Raw genomic sequence first — 20,066 nt, 5'->3', positions numbered from 1 at the left:
TAACAAACAGCAGCAACAGGCTGGGCAGATTCAGGTCTGAAAGGCCGCTACAAAACATTCATTAATATCCTGTTTCCTCCTACTCACAGTAATCCAATCAATGCTGATAATTTGTAACATTTATATTGTCCTGGGTAAATTGTGAAGAAAGTAGAGAAAAAAACTTGCAATCAGCAGGAAGTAGTTCCTAACTGGTGCCAGTTGCTTTCTGTTGAGTTTCTATTAAGCCCTGTAAGTGCTAAATCCCAATATAATCTTAAAATCTGGAAGAAATGCCTGCAAACCACCAGCCCACGAGTCCATCCCCCCATCTCCAAGCAAAATAATTCTAAATCGATTAATGTAAGCTGAAAATCTGGAACCTTCCATTGTGTGAAATTCAGAAGCTCATTTGATTCAGTATCCAAATTGTTCGTTAAAAAAATGTAGCACTTATGTGTATTTACTGCTAAATGTTATTTAAATGGTTGACAGCTGGTCTATTATAAAATCCTATGTAACTTGAGTCCTGATTATATTATTGGATACTCCCCTGTACCTTCTAGATAGGATGTTCTTTAAAATGCCTTCCTATTTTTTATTTTTTATTTACTTATTTATTTATTTATTTATTTATTGAGACGGAGTGTTGCTCTGTCGTCCTGGCTGGAGTGCAGTGGTGTCATCTCGGCTCACTGCAAGCTCCGCCTCTCAGGTTCACACCATCCTCCTGCCTCAGTCTCCCTCGTAGCTGGGACTACAGGTGCCCACCACCACACCGGGCTAATTTTTTGTATTTTGCATACAGACAGGGTTTCACCATGTTAGCCAGGATGGTCTCCATCTGACCTCGTGATCCGCCTGCCTCAGCCTCCCAAAGTGCTGGGATTACAGGTGTGAGCCACTGCACCTGGCCAAAATGCCTTCCTTTTGAATTTCAGGAAACCAGGGATTATTTGAACTTTTTTTTTTTTTTAAACTACAGGGCAAATATGGATCAGACTTGGCACTTTTCCGGGTACTCGTTTATTAATTTTTTTTTTCAATGACATTTATTGAATAATTACAATGTACCAGCCACCATGATAGATATGAGAAATAAATGAATGAGTAAAACATGGTACCCACCTTCAGCAAAATCCTGCAGAAGGAAACAGTAGGGGTGGGCATTACCGATTGCAAATCTAGAAGGCATCCCTCCCTTAGGCCTTCCAGAGCTCTGGTTGAAGGGTAAATCACTGTCTCTTGTCAGTCATTGGGCAGGTGAAAATTCTTGCCTAGTCATGAGAAGTATACTGCAGGTTTCCCCTATCCTCTGGGTTAGGGTCCACTAAATCAGAACCCTCAGCTTCTGGAAGGTTTTATTTGTCTGCTTCTGGATGATGTCATTCACAGATTACACATCTGGAATTGGTGTATCCGTTCACCACGGGCCTGAGGATGGAGCTGACCCATGGAGAAGCACAGAGCGAGCTGGAGAAGGCACAGGGAAATGGAGCCAGAGTCAAAAGTGAACATAACTGAAAATCTGTCCTATGTCTGGGCTTCTGGTCATGGGGGCCAATGGATTTGTTTATTATTTAAAGCAGTGGTCCCCAATCTTTTTGGCACCAGGGACCAGTTTCATAGAAGACAGTTTTTCCAAGGACAGGGGGATGGAGGGTGAGAGATGGATTCAGGATGAAACTGTTCCACCTCAGATCATCAGGCATTAGATTCTCATGAGGAGTGCACAACCTACATCCCGCACATGCACGCTTCACAATAGGCTTCTCGCTCCTATGAGAATCTAATGCTGCAGCTGATGTGACAGGAGGCAGAGCTTGCTGGTAAATGCTCGTTCACCCGCCACTCACCTCCTGCTGTGTGGCCTGTTTCCTAACTGGCCACAGATTGGTACTGGTCCATGGCCTGCGAGTTGGGGACCCCTGATTTAAGGCAATTTGACTTGGGTTGCCTTGTACTTGCAAACAAAATGAGTTGATATGCTTATACCAACAGCTCTTCCCATAAGAAGATCCATGGTTGGCACCAACTTTTTCTCCAAGACGATAGTGACATGCTATGCCACAAACATTCCATGGCGTGTGCATGAACTGTGCTTCTGTTTCTCAGTGAAGACACTGGATGCTTTTGGACACATTCCCCTCTCTCTTTTCCCTTGTATTTGCAGTGTCCCTTCCCCATTCCCACCTAGTTTAACTTAAACTACCGCATGTGAAATGTAAAGTAGGCATGGGAAAGTTTCTCCAAGTATGAGTGTTTCTGTAGGTCAATTTTCAGTCACAAAACATTTTTTTTTTAGTGGAAATATCTTTAAAGTTAGATTTTGGTTGCATTCATATGACATAGCTTAAGGATAGTGCAGCTGAAGCAAGGGCTTGCAGAATGGCTGCAGATAGACTGGAAGATCTCTCAAGAGTGCTTTCCACCCTACTGTACCTGTAGAACCAGCTCAGTCTGATTCAACCTTGTCAATAAGAAAATGTAACAAAATGATAAATCTGATGAGTTGTTTTTCTTTTTTCTTTTTTTTTTTTGTTTTGAGATGAAGTTTTGTTCCTGTTGCTAAGGCTGGAGTGCAATGGCACAGTCTCAACTCACTGGAAACTCCGCCTCCCAGGTTCAAGCAATTTTCCTGCCTCAGCCTCCCAAGTAGCTGGGATTCCAGGTACCCACCACCACACCCAGCTAATTTTTGTATTTTTAGTACATACTGGGTTGTGCCTCGTTGGCCAGGCTGGTCTCTGCCTCGTTAGCCAGGCTGGTCTCAAACTCCTGACCTCGGGTAGTCTTCCTCCCTTGGCCTCCCAAAATGCCGGGATTACAGGCGTGAGCCACCGCACCCAGCCATCTGATGAGTTGTTTTTCAGTTGTAGAGGACGCCCAGGTTGCAAGTCATATAACCTGAGCATGCCCAGATAAATCAAGTGTGCTCAATTCATGACCCTAGAGCCAGCTAGACAGAAAAAGTCAACCACTTATGGAACTTAAGTACCCAGATAGAGGAACGGGGACCAAATTAAGAAGCAAGGGGCCAGCTGTGATGGCTCGCACCACTAATCCCAGCACTTTCGGAGTCCAAAGCAGGAGGGTTCCTGAGGCCAGGAGTTCAAGACCATCCTGGACAACACAGAGAGACCTCTGTCTACCAAAAATAAAAAATTAGCCACATGTAGTGGCAGACTCCTGCAGTCCCAGCTGCTGGGAGGGCTGAGATGGGAGGATTGCTTGAGCCCAGGAAGTTGAGGCTACAGTGAGCCATGATCACAGGACTGAATTCCAGCCTGGATGACAAAATGAGACACTGTCTTAAAAAAAAAAAAAATCAAAATTAATTTTTTTTTTTTGAGACGGAGTGTCACTCTGTCACCCAGGCTAGAATGCAGTGGTGTGATCTCAGCTCACTGCAAGCTCCGCCTTCCGGGTTCACGTCATTCCCCCGCCTCAGCTTCCTGAGTAGCTGGGACTACAGGCGCCTGCCACCACACCTGGCTAATTTTTTGTATGTTTAGCAGAGACAGGGTTTCACTGTGTTAACCAGGATGGTCTCCATGGTCTCCATCTCCTGATCTCATGATCGCATGCCTCAGCCTCCCAAAGTTCTGGGATTATAGGTGTGAACCACTGTGCCCAGCCCAGAATTAAAAATATTTTAAAGCATGTCTGAAATGTTTAACTAAAATGCATTAATTTAAGGATAAAACCTTGTAATGTTTATGATTTCCTTTGAAAAAATCCTTTAATATCAACTTTTTTTTTTTTTTGAGATGGAATCTCGCTCCCGTTGCATAGGCTGGAGTGAAGTAGCTCAGTCTCGTCTCATTGCAACCTCCACCACCTGAGTTTAAGCGATTCCCCTTCCTTAGCCTCCAGAGTAGCTGGGATTACAGGCATGCACCACCACGCCCAGCTAATTTTTGTATTTTTAGTAGAGATGAGGTTTAACCACGTTGGCCAGGCTGGTCTCGAACCCCTGACCTCAAGTGATCCACCTGCCTCAGTCTCCCAAAATGCTGGGATTACAAACATGAGACACCTCACCTTGCCAACCCTTTTTTTTTTTTTTTTAGAGGGAGTCTCGATCTGTCACCCAGGCTGGAATCCAGAGGTGTGATCTCTGCTCCCTGCAACCTCTGCCTCCCAGGTTCAAGCGATTCTCCTGCCTAAGTCTCCCAAGTAGCTGGGATTATAGGCATGTGCCACCACCCCTGGTTAGTTTTTGTATTTTTAGTAGAGATGAGGTTTCACCATGTTGGCCAGGCTGGTCTCGAACTCCTGACCTCAAGTGATCCTCCCTCCTTGGCCTCCCAAAGTGCTGGGATTACAGGCGTGAGCCAGCGTGCTCGTCCCAATATCAACTTTTAATGTAGGTAAAAATGTTAAAAATTTACTCATTCTTTACAGTCTCTGTTGCTAACTGAAGCATATGATGATAATTCTATTTTGAGTATTTTAAAATTTTTCTCTTATATTTCTGAGTCTGAGTAGGGATTGTCGTTTTCAAAGAACCACTGCTCGTTCCTCTAGCTACTGATGATGGAGCACATGATCTACTGAGTATTTTAAAGTATGCTTCTGGGACTTCCATCATATTCATAGATTAACTATAGAAAATAGACAACATTTTCGCTATAATACCACCTTATCTTTCTGTGTTACTTTTTTGTTTACAGTGATTCTTTGTATACATATCACATTTTATTTTTCATTTACCTATGAGGGAGGCTTCATTATACTGATATTTTAAAAGTGAATAATGAGGTCAGGTGAGGTGACTCACACCTGTAATCTTAGTACTTTGGGAGGCCAAGGCCGGCGGATTGCCTGAGCTAAGGAGTTCGAGACCAGTCTGGGCAACATGGTGAAACCCTGTCTCTACTAAAAATGCAAAAAATTAGCCAGGTGCGGTGGCTTGGCATACGCCTGTAATCCCAGCTACTTGGGAGGCTGAGGCAGGAGAATCACTTGAACCTAGGAGGTAGAGGTTGCAGTGAGCCGAGATCGTGCCACTGCACTCTAGCCTGGGTGACAAAGCGAGACTCTGTCTCAAAAAAAAAAAAAGGTAAATAAATGAATAAAATGAAAAGAGAATAACGAGCATGAAAATTCACAATTAGTTAATTAAAAAGTGGGACTTCAACTCAGGTTTTTGAAATGGCTAGTTTAGTTCCTTTGAAAATGATCGACTGGGCACGGTGGCTCATGCCTGTAATCCCAGCACTTTGGGAGGCCAAGGCAGGTGGATCATGAGGTCAGGAGATTGAGACCATCCTGGCTAACACGGTGAAACCCTGTCTCTACTAAAAATACAAAAACTTAGCCAGGTGTGTTGGTACGCACCTGTACTCCCAGCTACTCAGGGGGCTGAGACAGGAGAACTACCTGAACCCAGGAGGCAGAGGTTGCAGTGAGCCGAGATCGTGCCACTGCACTCCAGCCTAGACGGCAGATGGAGACTCCGTCTAAAAAAAAAAAAAAAAAAAAAGATATTCTTCTCCATACACTGATACACTGGTAGTCTGAAGAACATCCCTGACAGTGTCCCCTGGGTGGAATTCATCTGAGCAATATCAAAGTGGCACAGACTCTGTTACTTATTAACTTCGATTGTCATGATTTTAGACTGTGATGAAACGATTGCTTCTATTTTAATAGAATAGCAAATACTTAAAGAACAATTCCCACATAACTTCTCTTTGTCCCACGTTGCTTCTTAAAACTTTAAATGTATTAGGTTGATGCAAAAGTAATTGCGGTTTTTGCAATTACATGGCAATTATGTTTGTACCAACCTAATAACTGAGTCTCAATTTCTACACAAACAGGAGTAACTACATGGTGCCTGCAAGGAGCAACATCCGTCTTCCCTAGAAGTTCTTAAATACATCAACAGGGGCCAGTGGAATGCCTCTTGTCTGGTCTTCCTCTCCTCCAATAAGATCAAAAGAAAGCTTGAAATACCTCTCCTTCTCCGCCCTCCAGCCTGCAAAGTCTCACCACCACTGCCATGAATCCCCCTGGATGAATCTCAAGTCCCATAATATTGTGCATGTCAATCACCCTAATAAGACCCAGATTCTCAGGTCATCTGGAATCTTTCTCACTCGAACCCCCATGGCACTCTGCACAGCACCTGTCTGGCCCTAAGTTCTATTCCTCCCCAGCTCTTAGAACCTTTTCCACACTGCCCTCTGCAATTCATGGTCCATCCTTTATAAAATCCCTGTACCCTCAGGCCAGGCGCAGTGGCTCACACCTGTAATCCCAGCACTTTGGGTGGCCGAGGCAGGCAGATCACGAGGTGAGGAGTTCAAGACTAGCCTAGCCAATATGGTGAAACCCCGTCTCTATTAAAAAATACAAAAAATTAGCCGGTCGTGGTGATGTGCACCTGTAGTCCCAGCTACTCAGGAGGCTGAGGCAGGAGAATCACTTGAACCCACAAAGTGGAGGTTGCAGTGAGCCAAGATCGTGCCATTGCACTCCAGCCCAGGCAACAGTGCTAGACTCCGTCTCAAATAATAATAATAATAATCCCTGTACCCTCAAGCTATCTCTAAATATCCCCCCTTTTACCTTTCTTTTTTTTTTTTTTTTTTTCGTTCTTGTTGCCCAGGCTACAGTGCACTGGTGCAATCTCAGCTCACTGTAACCTCTGCCTCCCGGGTTCAAGCGATTCTCCTGCCTCAGCCTCCCGAGTAGCAGGGACTACAGGCACGCACCACAGGCCCGGCTAATTTTTGTATTTTTGGTAGAGAAGGGGTTTCACCATGTTGGCCAGGATGGTCTTGATCTTCTGACCTCGTGATCTGCCCACCTCAGCCTCCCAAAGTGCTGAGATTACAGGCATGAGCCACCGCACCCGGCCTCTCCCTTTCTATCTCTAAATACACCCCCCGACACACAGTGCTTTGTTTTTCTAGCTTTAACTATAACATGGCTTTCCCCTGAGGACACTGTTTCCCCTGCAGCCTCTCATCCAATGATCCTTTTTCCCCCATAGCCCTTGTATCACTTGGATGTCTAATCAGCACCTCAAAGTTAACATGTCCAAATGGAATCCTGATCTTCCCCCACAAAAAGCCTCCATCACAGACTTCCTTATTTTATAGACGGCAACTCCATCCTTTCCAGTTGCTAAGGTCAAAAGCCTTGGAGTAAGGCCAGGCGCGGTGGCTCATGCCTGTAATCCCAGCACTTTGAGAGGCCGAGGCATGCGGATCACTTGAGGTCAGGAGTTCGAGACAAGCCTGGTCAACACGGTGAAACCTCGTCTCTACTAAAAATACAAATATTAGCCAGGTGTGGTGGCACATGCCTGTAGTCCCAGCTACTAGGGAGGCTGAGGCAGGAGAATCACTTGAACCCGGGAGGCGGTGGTTGCAGTGAGCCGAGATTTTGAGATTGTGCCAGTGCACTCCAGCCTGGGCTGACAGAGTGAAACTCTGTCTCAAAACAAAATAAAACAAAAACTTGGAGTGATGCTTGGTTCCCTTTTCTATCACACTCCACATTGAATCTGTAAGGAAATTCTGTTGGCTCTACTTTTTGGATATATCCAGACTCCAAGTTCTTCTCACTCCCCACGCTCCTCCCTGCACAGTAATCCATATGATTCCCTGCCTGGATTACCGCAATGGCATCTCTAACTCTCCCTGCTTCCACCTGGGTCTGTTCTACCTTCCCGGAGTGTATTCTCAACCCAGCAGCCTGAGTAATCCTTTGAATTCATAAATCAGATTATGTCGTCACTCTGCAGGAAAATTTCCAAAGACTCCCTGTTTAAACAAGAGTAGTACAAACCACTTACAATGGCCCATCAGGCCATACATGATCTGGGCCGCTGGCCCCTCGGATCTCTTACTCTCACTGGCTACTGTGTTCTAGCCACTCTGTACTCCCCGATCCTCCCTAGAGGAATTGGCAGGCACTGTCTGCCTTAGGGCAGTTGAGCTGACCATTTCCTCTGCTTGAAACAGACTTTTTCCAGGTACCTCCCACCCCAGTTCTCCAATCCCTGCACCCTGCTTTTTGTTTTCTCTTAGCTCTCATCTGTTTTAACATTGATATAATTTTCTTATGCATTACACTTTTGTCCCCACTATCCATGAGAGTGTAATGTCAGAGGCTTGGATCTTTCCTTATCTTGTTCACTAAGGTGTCCCAATGTCTCTCTAGAGCCTAGTGACTAACTCGTAATCACCTCCCACAAACCTGCCTTACCACAGATTCTCCTGTCTCACTGGATGGCAACTCCATACCTCCAGTGACCCAGGTCAGAAACATTGGAGGCATTCTTGACCTTCTCTGTTACACCACATCCAATCAGTCAGGAAATGTTGTTGGCCCCACCTTTAAAATAATTGCTCAGTAATTTTATGTTGAAGGATTGATTGATCTTTGTGAAGTTGGCTAATAACATGGCCCAATCTCAATATCACTAATCCTTTTACATATCCCACACATTGACGCCCCATTGATTACGTGTGTATGCATGGGTAGTCTTCTCAACATTAATATTGAATCTACATTTGCCGGGCTTGACTTCTACTTTGAATTTACAAACTTCATTCACTTCCTAAGTGCTGGGACCGTATGCAAGATACTTCATACATCTTATAGGTCCAGTTTCGTTCTCCTAGCTGTGAGGCTTTGTAAGTGTTAGTTAATGGTAATGCAGATAGTGATTTCACAATCAGCAGTCAGTCAGAACTCAGAGTTACTGAGATCCTGAGTCCATCCAAATGAACAAATCTTTTTTTTCTTTTTTTTTTTTAGATATAGGGTCTTGCTTTGTCACCCAGGCTGGAGTGCAGTGGCACAATCAGGACTTACTGTAGCCTCAGCCTCCCAGGGCAAGTGATCCTCTTACCTCAGCTACTCCAATAGCTGGGACTAGGTTACAGGTGCGTGCCACCACACCCAGCTAATTTCTGTATTTTTTTATAGAGATAGATTTTCATCGTGTTGCCCAGAGTGGTCCCAAACTCCTGGGTTCAAGCTATCTGCCCGGCCTCGGCCTCCCTAAGTGCTGGGATTACAGACGTGAGCCACGGAGCCTGGCTAAAATCAGCAAATCTTTAGCTGGGCATGGTGGTTCATGCCTGTAATCCTAGTACTTTGGAAGGCCAAGGCAGGTGGATCACCTGAGGTCAGGAGTTTGAGACCAGCCTGGCCAACATGGTGAAAACCTGCCTCTACTAAAAATACAAAAAATTAGCTGAGCATGGTGGCACACGCCTGTAATCCCAGCTACTCTGGAGGCTGAGGCAGGAGAATCGATGGAACGCAGGAGGTGGAGGTTGCAGTGCGCTGAGATAGGACCACTGAACTCCAGTCCCGACAACAGAGCAAGATTCCGTCTCAAAAAACAAAGAAACCAAAAAAACAACAACAAAAAACCAAATCTTTACTGCATGACTATACCAGGAATTCTACTATATGCTGGAGATTTAACAAAATGTGTTTTAAATCACATCATCTGATAGAGTACCCATATTTAAACAAATAATCTCAATACAGTGTGATAAATAGAATACAAGCATTGATACAAGGTGAGAGTAATTAACTCAGGGTAAGTCAGAGTTCACCAGGAATATGATGTGGTGAAAGATATTCCAAGCAAGGAAAATTGAACAAGATTTTTTTGTTTGTTGTTAGGCTTCTGTCCTTTATTATTAGTGTTCCTGCTTTTGGCCATAAGAATAAGAGAGTAGGTAGCGGGGGGGTGGGCATTCAATTCATGAATCAGAATGCATACATTGGGTAAGTATTTGGATTAAACTGTTTCCAAGGTCTCCTACAAAATTTTTATATATGATGATTCAAATATCAAAAAAGGACTGTATTAATTTAGTCAGGTTTTGACTCAGAATGCTTTTGGCAAGGTTTGCATGAATAATACTATTTCATGTGCCTGATGCCAAAACTGAAATATTAATAGACTGTGTTAAGATTTAAATCTAGTCATAAACATGTCTCTAAGATGCATGATAATTAGGAGAAAAAAAATAATCTGAAACAGTTTCTTTCTGTGAACCATTAGAACTGCGAACAGCTACAATCTGTCTGCGTTTTCCTTGAAAGTAAAATCACAAAACTACAAAGAATAGAAGTGCCTATTCCTATACAACAGCCTGGGTATAATTCTGTTTTAACTCTGTTTTAGGAAATTCTGACCACTTGTTATGGCAACATTTTCTTCTGGATCTGTAACTTACTCTAGACACTGCTTTTCTAATGAGCATGAGTAAATATATTCACATCTTTACAAAACTAAAAATAAGCAACAAGTTTCACCTTTTCCAGAACATTCTGTGCTGCTTTTGACATTTTTAAGCTATTTTTTAAAAAACAGGACTGGATTAGCGTGCTGACTCTAGCACAAACTAGGCAATTATCTCTGAGAGCCTGTTTCCCTAGCGGCAAAATGGAAATATGATTTGTCTTATCTTACAAAGTGTTTGTGAGGCCCAATGAGACAAGCGACCTTAAAGGACACCATAAATACTAAAACAGCATATATGAACAAAAACTTGTACACTAATTTCATAGCAGCATTATTCATAATAGTCAAAAAATGGAGTTTTGAGCGCTGTGGGTCATATCTGGAATCTCAACACTTTGACAGAAAGTTGCTTGAGGCCAGGAGTTCGGGACTCTGTCTCTACAAAAAAATTAAAAAGTTAAAATTAAAAAATTATCTAGGTATGGTGGTGTGGTCTGTACTCCTAGCTACTTGGGAGGCAGAGGTGGGAGGATGGCTTGAGCCCAGGAGATCAAGGCTGCTGCACTCCAGCCTGGGTGACAGAGCGAGACCTTATCTCTATTACAAAATAATTAAAAGTAGAAATAACTCAAATGTCCATCAGTTGATGAATGGATAAAGAAAATGTGTCATACCCATGCAATGGAATATTAATCAGCCATGAAAAGGCATAAAGTACTGATACCTGTTAACCACATAGATGAACCTTGAACACATTTTGCTAAGCAAAAGGAGCTAGACGCAAAAAGCCACATTTATATTATTCCACTTATATGAAATGTCCAGCATAGGTAAATTCATAGCTGCAGAAAGTAAATTAGTGGTTGGCAGGGGTTGGGGGCTGATGGATACAGGAGTGATGAAAACGTTTTGATATTAGAGATGATGGCCGTACAACTCTATGAATATTTTACAAACCACTGACCTGTACACTTTAAAAGGATGAATTTATGATATGTAAATTATATCTAAGTTTTTAAAATTATTCAAATACAATATCAAATATTTAATTGTTATTGTCATTTAGGATTCTCTTGATTTCCAGGTGAAGTGTCCTACTTCCATCTGTTATGGGTTGAGGTGTATCTTCTAGAAGAAATGTTATATCCAAAAAGTTCTAACCCTCAGTGACTAGGAATGTGACCTTAGTTGTAAACAGAGTCTTTGAAGATGTAATCAAGTTAAGATGAAGTCATACTGGATTAGAATGGGCCCTAAATCCAATGGCTGGTGTCCTTATATAATATTAAGGCCATGTGGATATGCAAACAGACTCAGGGGAAGACCATCATTTAAAGATAAAGGCAGCCTGGAGGATCCCTTAAGCCCAGGAGTTTGAGGCTGCAGTGAGCTATGATTGCACCACTGCACTCCAGCCTGGGTGAACAGAGCAAGACCCACCTCAAAAACAAACAAACAAACAATAATAGAGACAGAGATTGGAGTGACTCAGTTGCAAAACAAAGAACCAAGATTGACAGCCACCATCTGAAACTAGAAAGAGGCAAGGAGGGATTCTATCCAGAGTCTCAGAGGAAGCATCGCCCTGCTGACACCTTGAAATTGGCCTTCTGGCCTCCAGAACTGTATGAGAATAAATATCCGTAGTTTTAAGCCACCTAGTTTGTGGTACTTTGTTATAGCAGCCCTAGCACACTAATACACACACCATGCCTGGCAGTCTCCCTTCCAGAGGAAGGTTTGGAGTGGTTCCTGTCCACAGGGACCTTGGTTACAAGCACAGTCCAAGAGCATCCCAGCGTGCTTGCACTCTCTCTCTTTCTCACACATACATTCCAGCAGCCAGCTTTTATTCTTCCTTTTCTTAGAGAGGTTGCTGGGCTCTATTTTTCTGGGCAGTTCTGTGTAGTATTCAGGAAGAACAGGGGCTCTGCAGGCCGGTTTTCCTGCTTCCTGTGTTGTGACTTTGGCCAATTCCTTAACTTTGGTCAAGTGGCTCCATTTCTTCATCCTTAAAATGGTGATGACAATCATACCTACTAAAGGGCTTTAGTGAATAGTAAGTTAGTACATGGGTACCATGTTGGATCAGGTGAGCCACATAGTAAGAGTACAACACTTAATCGCTTTTATCATGATTCCCTCCAATGGTGGCAGGATGCTTCATATGTAAGCACTGAATGAATGCTTAATATTGATTTGCTAAGGATTTGAGGAACATTTACCAAAAAATAAATAAAATCTAGGGTGATGAGTTCAGGTCTTTGAAGGCATTCCATTGTACTCTCTCTCAAATACGTCTTCGAGGACTTTAAAAATTCAGAACTCTCAATTTCACACCATGTGATTGATATTTAGTTTTATATGGCAACTTGACTGGGCCACAAGGTGCCCAGATATTTGGTCAAACATTATTCTGAGTGTGTCAATGGAGGAGTTTCTGGGTGACATTAACATTTAAGCAGGTAGACTGAATAAAGCAGATTGCCCTCTCTAATGTGAGTAGGCCTCATTCAATCAGTAGAAGGTCTAAATATTAAATAGAACAAAAAGGTTGACCCTCCCCCAGGTAAGAGAGAATTCTTCCTGCTTGTCTTTGAACTGCCACATTTTATTTTTTATATGTTTGTTTTTACTTTATTGAGATGAAGTCTCACTCTGTCACCCAGGCTGGAGTGCAGAGGCATGATTTTGGCTCACTGCAACCTCCATCTCCTGGGTTCAGGCAATTCTCCTGCCTTAGCCTCTCTGAGTAGCTGGGATTACATGCGCCAGTCACCATGCTCGGCTAATTTTTGTATTTTTAGTAGAGACAAGATTTCACCATGTTGGCCAGGCTGATCTTGAACTCCTGACTTCAAGTGATCTGCCCGCCTTGGCCTCCCAAAGTGCTGAGATTACAGGTGTGAGCCACTGCACCTGGCCATGTTTATTTTTGAGACAGAGTCTTGCTCTATCTCCAGGCTGGAGTACAGTGGCACGATTACAGCTCAGTGCAGTCTTGGCCTCCCAGCAACACACTACCTTCCATCCATGTCTCTTAAACGTTCTGCTTTCCTTGGCTATTCTTCTCATTGTGTTCACTGTCTTCTATACAATTCCAAGACAACAGTCATTGTGTTTTTCTCAATAAAAGTGAATTGTTATGTAACTCATAGGGTAGACTTTTTCTCTCTCACTGAGAGATAGCCATTGCTCACAGAGTGATTCTTCTGACTCCCAGTGGCCCATGGTGAGGGTTCCATGTAACCAGAGAGGAAATAGAGAGCTATGTCTCTGCCTCTTACGGACACTGCCTCTCAGACCTTTGGCTAAAGCACCCGTGCATGGTACTGCCTGAAGAGTGAAGCCAAAGCTTGCCTCAAGTAAGCCTCTCATCTCAGCCTCCTGAGTAGCTGGGACCACAGGCCCATGGCATCATACTCGGTTAATTTTTCATTTTTTATAGAGACGGGGTCTCACTATGTTGCCCAGGCTGGTCTCGAACTCCTGGGCTCAGGCAATTCTCCTGCCTCAAGCTCTCAAAGTGCTGGGATTACAGACGTGAGCCACTACACTCATCCTGAACTGTCACATTTTACAGATAAAAACAAGTCACAGGTTGGGCGCGGTGGCTCATGCCAGTAATCCCAGCACTTTGGGAGGCTGAGGCAAGTGGATCACCTGAGGTCAGGAGTTTGAGACCAGCCTGACCAACATGGAGAAACCCCATCTCTGCTAAAAATACAAAAATTAGCTGGGTGTGGTGGCAGGTGCCTGTAATCCCAGCTACTTGGGAGGCTGAGGCAGGAGAATCTCTTGAACCCAGGAGGCAGAGGTTGCGGTGAGCCAAAATTGTGCCATTGCACTCCAGCCTGGGTGATAAGAGCAAAACTCTTTCTTAAAAAACAAACAAACAAGGCCGAGACCGGCGGATCACGAGGTCAGGAGATCGAGACCATCCTGGCTAACACGGTGAAACCCCGTCTCTACTAAAAATACATTTAAAAAAATGAGCCGGGTGTGGTGGCGGGCGCCTGTAGTCCCAGCTACACGGCAGGCTGAGGCAGGAGAATGGTGTGAACCCGGGAAGCAGAGCTTGCAGTGAGTGGAGATCACACCACTGCACTCCAGCCTGGGTGACAAAGCAAGACTCTGTCTCAAAACAACAACAACAACAAACAACAAACAAACAAAAAATGCAAGTCACAGGGATAGTCCAGATTTAAGTACAGTCATGTGCCGTATAACACTGTTTCAGTCAATGATGGACCGCCTATATGACAGTCCCATAAGATTATAGTAACATGTTTTTCCTGCATCTTTTCAATGTTTAGATCCAGAAATACTTGTGGGGCATGGTAGCATGTGTCTGTAGTCCCAGCTGCTCTGGAGGCTGAGGCAGGAGGATCACCTGAGCGCAGGAGCTCAATGTTGCAGTGAGCTGTGATGGAGTCACTGCACTCCAACCTGGGCAACAGAATGAGACCCCCATCGCAGGAAAAAAAAAAAAAAAAAGGAATTTATTTCATCTTTTTTGAGAAAAACCAAAGCCGTCTGAAAATATCTGGGAAACAGGTGATTTTTGAGGAGGAGATCATTAGGTGAACCTAAACTTTCAGAACAAAGAACAATTTGGTGATAAGGTCTAAAGGGAGTATATGCAGACAGTGTATCCAATACATATGCAAATAAACAGAGAGTGAAATTTTTAAAAATCACAATACTTTTCTTTCATATATTGGCCTCATTTGACATGTGCAACATCTCTATACAGTGATAGTAATGGTCTTATTTTATAGATGAGAAACGTGAGGCTTAGAGGCTTCAGTAATTTTAGAATCCAAGACTCCATACCACGGCAACACACCACCTTTCATCCATGTCTCTTACGCATCCTGCTTTCCTCGGCTATTCTCATTGTGTTCACTATCTTCTATACAGTTCCAAGCCAACAGTCATTGTGCTTTTCTCAATAAAAGTGAATTGTTATATAACCCATAGGGTAGACTTTTTCTCTCCATCTCTCTGAGAGATACCCATTGCTTGCAGAGTGATTCTTCTGGCTCCCAGTGGCCCATAGTGAGGGTTCTATGTAACCAGAGAGGACATAGAGAGCTGTATCTCTCCTCTTACGGACACTGCCTCTCAGACCTTTGGCTAAAGCACCCATGCATGGTACTGCCTGAAGAGTGAAGCCAAAGCTTGCAAACAAAACCAAAGACATGCAAGCAATCATTGGTAAGGAGGGTATGTTTTTTATTTGAATCTGAAGGCCTTTAGGTGATACACACTTGACTGCCTCTGACATTTGAAATACTTCTGTGGCCCCTGAAGCCATTTGAATTTGCAGCTCCAGAAGCAGGTCTTTACCTCTAGCGCTCTGGGTTTACTCCCAGGCTGCAAAGAACAGAGGGAGTAGGGAGATGAGGGGAAGAATCAAACACTGCACCCCTCATCTTGCTGTTCAATTCTCTTAAACTTCACTGTGGCTAGGATTCTATGTGTCACTTCCTGGGTGAAGGGAACAGCCTTATGAGGACAATCGCCAGCTTTCGGGGGGAGCTCTGCCTGCATCTCTCTTGTTTCCTGTCTCCTCTCTCTCTCTCTCTGTTTTTAACCCTTTCCCCTTCACTGTTCCATTCCCTAATTTTTTCCCAGGACTTTCACCCTTCCCTAAAGAAATCATCAAGTAAATTCAATTCCACAATCCCAGGCATGGAATGCCAATAGCAATAACAATAGTTAACATGGATGGGGTTTATACTACATGCCAGGGGCTATGTGCTCAAGGCTTTAGCATGTTATATGATGCTCAAGGGAATTATTATTATTATTATTATTATTATTATTATTATTTTGAGATGGAGTCTTGCTCTGTTGCCCAGGCTGGAGTGCAGTGGCACGATCTCGGCTCACTGCAACCTCCATCTCCCGGATTCAAGCAATTCTCCTGCCTCAGGCTCTCGAGTAGCTAGGACTACAGGCACGTGCCACCAAGCCTGGCTAATTTTTTGTATTTTTAGTAGAGATGGGATTTCACCATGTTAGCCATGATGGTCTCGATCATCTGACTTTGTGATCCGCCCCCCTCTGCCTCCGAGTGCTGGGATTACAGGTGTGAGCCACCATGCCTGACTGGGAATTATTAATTCTATTTTATGTTTGAAGAAGCTGAAGCTCCAGATAAAAAGAATGACATTCCTGGTGCCATAAGGCTGTAAGATTCTGATCCAGACCTCCTGTCCTGGGCTTTCAGCCACCATATCACCTCTTCTTTCTCCCCTAGCCACCCAGAGCCATCATCTGCTCTGAAGAAGAGAGAGCTGGGGTCTGACTCAGGCTGTGAACACCTGCCCCAGGGCAGGAAGGATTAGGGATGGGAAGAAGCAGAGGAGAGAGGAGGTGAGAGTCATTCTCCCAGGGGTGCAACTCCCCCACCTACCCTCCCCTAACACGTCCTCTGCAGAACCAAACACATCCTGCAACACAATGACTCATCTCCTTCTGAAACTTCATCTGGGGGTAGAATACGAATAGAAATTAATGTTCTTCCCATTAACATAACTTTGACTTTATTTCTTACAAATGAATATCCTCATCTCATTAGGCCTAGAAAGCATTGTCCTGACTTTTTCCTAGATCACATCATGAAGTATCCCATAACACGAAGCCCAAATCATCTTTCCCGAGAGGGGAGATGGGGGAAGAAAGGGAGAATGGAGAAAAGAGTCTCTGTGTTTCCTTTCATAGTATAAATGTATGATACATTTTGATTAAACGTTGATGACTGTTTAATATTGTCTTTAGAACTCTACATGAAATAGGGAAAATAGCCCCCAGAAAATGAATCCTGATGTACAGTCCTAGGAACTCAGGAATACCCAGAGATATCAAATGTATGGGGATGGGTCAGGCGCAGTGGCTCATGTCTGTAATCACAGCACTTTGGGAGGCCGAGGCAGGCAGATCACTTGAGGTCAGGAGTTCGAGACCAGTCTGGCCAACATGGTGAAACTCTGTTTCTACTAAAAATACAAAAATTAGCTGGGCATGGTGGCGTGCTCCTGTAGTCCCAGCCACTTGGTAGGCTGAGGCAGAATTGCTTTAACCTGGGAGGTGGAGGTTGCAGTGAACTGAGATTGTGCCACTGCACTCCAGCCAGGGTGACAGAGCAAGACTTCGTCTCAAAACAAACAAATGAAAACAGCAACAAATGTATGGGGATGGATGGCTCCATCTACAAGAGGCTAACTTATGTTCATAGAGACAGGGCCTGTGTAAGCCTGCTAAGTGACCCAGCCTCCCGCTCCCTGGAAATCATCCATGCGATGGTAACCACAGTGGCTTACAAAAGTTAAATAAAATAATAAGAAAAATAAGCAAGGCAAACATGCATTCATAGATTTATAATGTATTCAGGGCAAAAAAATCCATTCAAAGTTAATTGCTAAGCAAATTAACAGACTAACTGAATTGTCTGGAAATGGTTGTTTAGTTATGGGTAACATAATGCAGTGTGTTAAATACAAACTATTGCTGACCCTAGAGGAACTTTTATTTAAGAAGGGGGAGAAATTATGCCTTAAAGCACTCGTTTTGTAAGTGCTCTGCCGTCTGCTGGGGTGAAAGACTATATAAAGGCCAGTAATTACCATTATCACTAATTATCTGTCACTAGAAATCTTTTTCAGTTTACCATTAGCATTAAATTTAAAGCAAGAAGCAGACTTATCAAATCCTAGAGTAGATTTGTATTCTCTATAGAGACATGCAGTTTACAAAACACTTTGATATTCTAATGTGGACTTTAAGGCCCAACATATAGTATGCAAGTCAGCTGTACCTCTGTACATGAAACTGCCTGTCCAGTCTTCAGAACCATAGGGCTATATAATCTGGAATCTGTTAGGTTCTAGGTAAATGGCCAATTACCAGACAGACTCTGGTAACTGTTAGAGGATTAACAGATATTTCTAAAGGAGACTCTGCCCCTGGCATGGAGGTCACAGTCCTTCACAACTCTTAAGATTCAGTGATTCTGGGCCATGAAAGAAAAAGATTATATGTGTTTAACAGATGAATAAAACACTCATTCACTTACCTTATACCATTCACACAAATGCTTAAAACAGTAGTGGGCCCATAGAAGAAACCTTATAAATGCTGCTGCTGCTGTTGTTGTTGTCACTGTTATCTGTATTTGTTGTGTAATGGCTATTGGCTTCTTGGCTTGGATTTTTAATTAGGTCATTTGTAGAGATCTACTAGCTTTATTTTAAAAGTGTTGAAATAACAGATAATCTATTTTTTTTTTTTTTACTAACTTACTAAATAGACTCTTAATCTAAGTAGACTTCTTTCTACATTATTTCAATTTGTGGATTGATTTCTCTTTCAATGCACTGTAAAATGAAATTAACCTGCTACTTGACTCGATCCTAGGGTTTACCCAGGAACCAAATAATATTTTCTAGAAAAACTTGGCAGCTTCCCTCCATGGTGTATCCTCAGACATTAGAGACACCCTAAAAAATCTAAATGCCTCAGTCTGGCATTGAAAATGCCCTTGACAATCTGATACTAGAATGTATCTCCAGCCTCATTACCTTATTGTCCTCTATGTATATCTTGGGCTACAATAAATCCAGACTATGTAATGATCCTTGAACATCAGTCTAATTAATCTAGAAAATTTACTGAATATGTATATATATAAAATATCTTTGTTTTGTGCTTTTGTTGGTGCCATTTCCTCTTACAGAAGTTAATTTCTTCCACATTTTACCCACCCACTAAGGCTGTGGTAGATATGTCTTAAGAAATGTATCTGCCCAAACTCCCTTCCCTGATAAATGCCATCCTTCACCTCAGTCCACTAGAGCTGCTAAAGGAATGGGCAGAGGTGACCATGTGTTGATCATGTGCTCCCTCTCCTACTTTCAGCTGAATTAATCATGTTGGGTGCATAGCTGACCCAAATTCAACCAATCAGATTCTTCTCCTGGGAATCTGGAGAATAACAGAGTCAGTTCAACATAGAAAGCTTTGTGAAAGCTCATCTAGGGTCTGTTCACAGGTCAACACTATGTCAAACCAAAGTCATGGGCAAGACAAAGCTATGGATGATCAGAGACCAAGAGTAAGCAAAGAAAGTCAGTTTGCCAAACAGAAGAGAGCATACTTGCAAAATGATGCATAGAAGAAGGATCATGCAGCCACGTAAAGAAAAAGGAATGATGATCCTCAGCAGCTCTTCAAGTTGCAGCTCCATTCCCAGCTGTGTCTCATTTACGTGAGTGCGCTATATCCTAAAAATAAATCTTTCAGTTGGAATTAATTTGAATGGATTTCCATCCCTTACAACCACTGAATTTTGCTTTTAAAAAAACACCCCTGCTCAGATGACAATTCTTCCATTACACTTTTCTGAATCGTCCCAGCTCAGATGATTCTTGCCTTGCTCTGCTATCTTGTCATGACCTGTCTGCTTTCCTGTTCTCACTGCCTCCCCACCTAGCGGCTTAACCCCCCATCCTAAGCCCTGGGATAGATGTTCTACCCTCCAAGGACTAGGAGAAGGCCTAGTTCAATCGCCTAGCACTACTCTGATCAAAGTTAAAACAGATAGATTAGTTTGTTACTATGATAAAACTCCCACCTCTACCCTTACTTTGATAATTTGGTATGTGAGATCCTCCTAAATTGATCCTACCTTGACCTGACCAGTTATTTTCTGAAACCCCAGTTCTAAGGCCAGGGACTCTGGTGGGCCTCCCTAACCTCGTGAAGCTGCTGGTGTTAGAGCAGTGGTTCTCAACCTGGAGCGATTCTGCCCCCAGAGCGCATTTCCACAAAGGTTTTTTGTCTGTTTGTT

This window comes from Macaca mulatta, chromosome 12 (genome assembly GCF_049350105.2).
Source record: "Macaca mulatta isolate MMU2019108-1 chromosome 12, T2T-MMU8v2.0, whole genome shotgun sequence".
NCBI classification, from domain to species: Eukaryota; Metazoa; Chordata; class Mammalia; order Primates; family Cercopithecidae; genus Macaca; species Macaca mulatta.
This window is presented reverse-complemented; position numbering follows the sequence as displayed.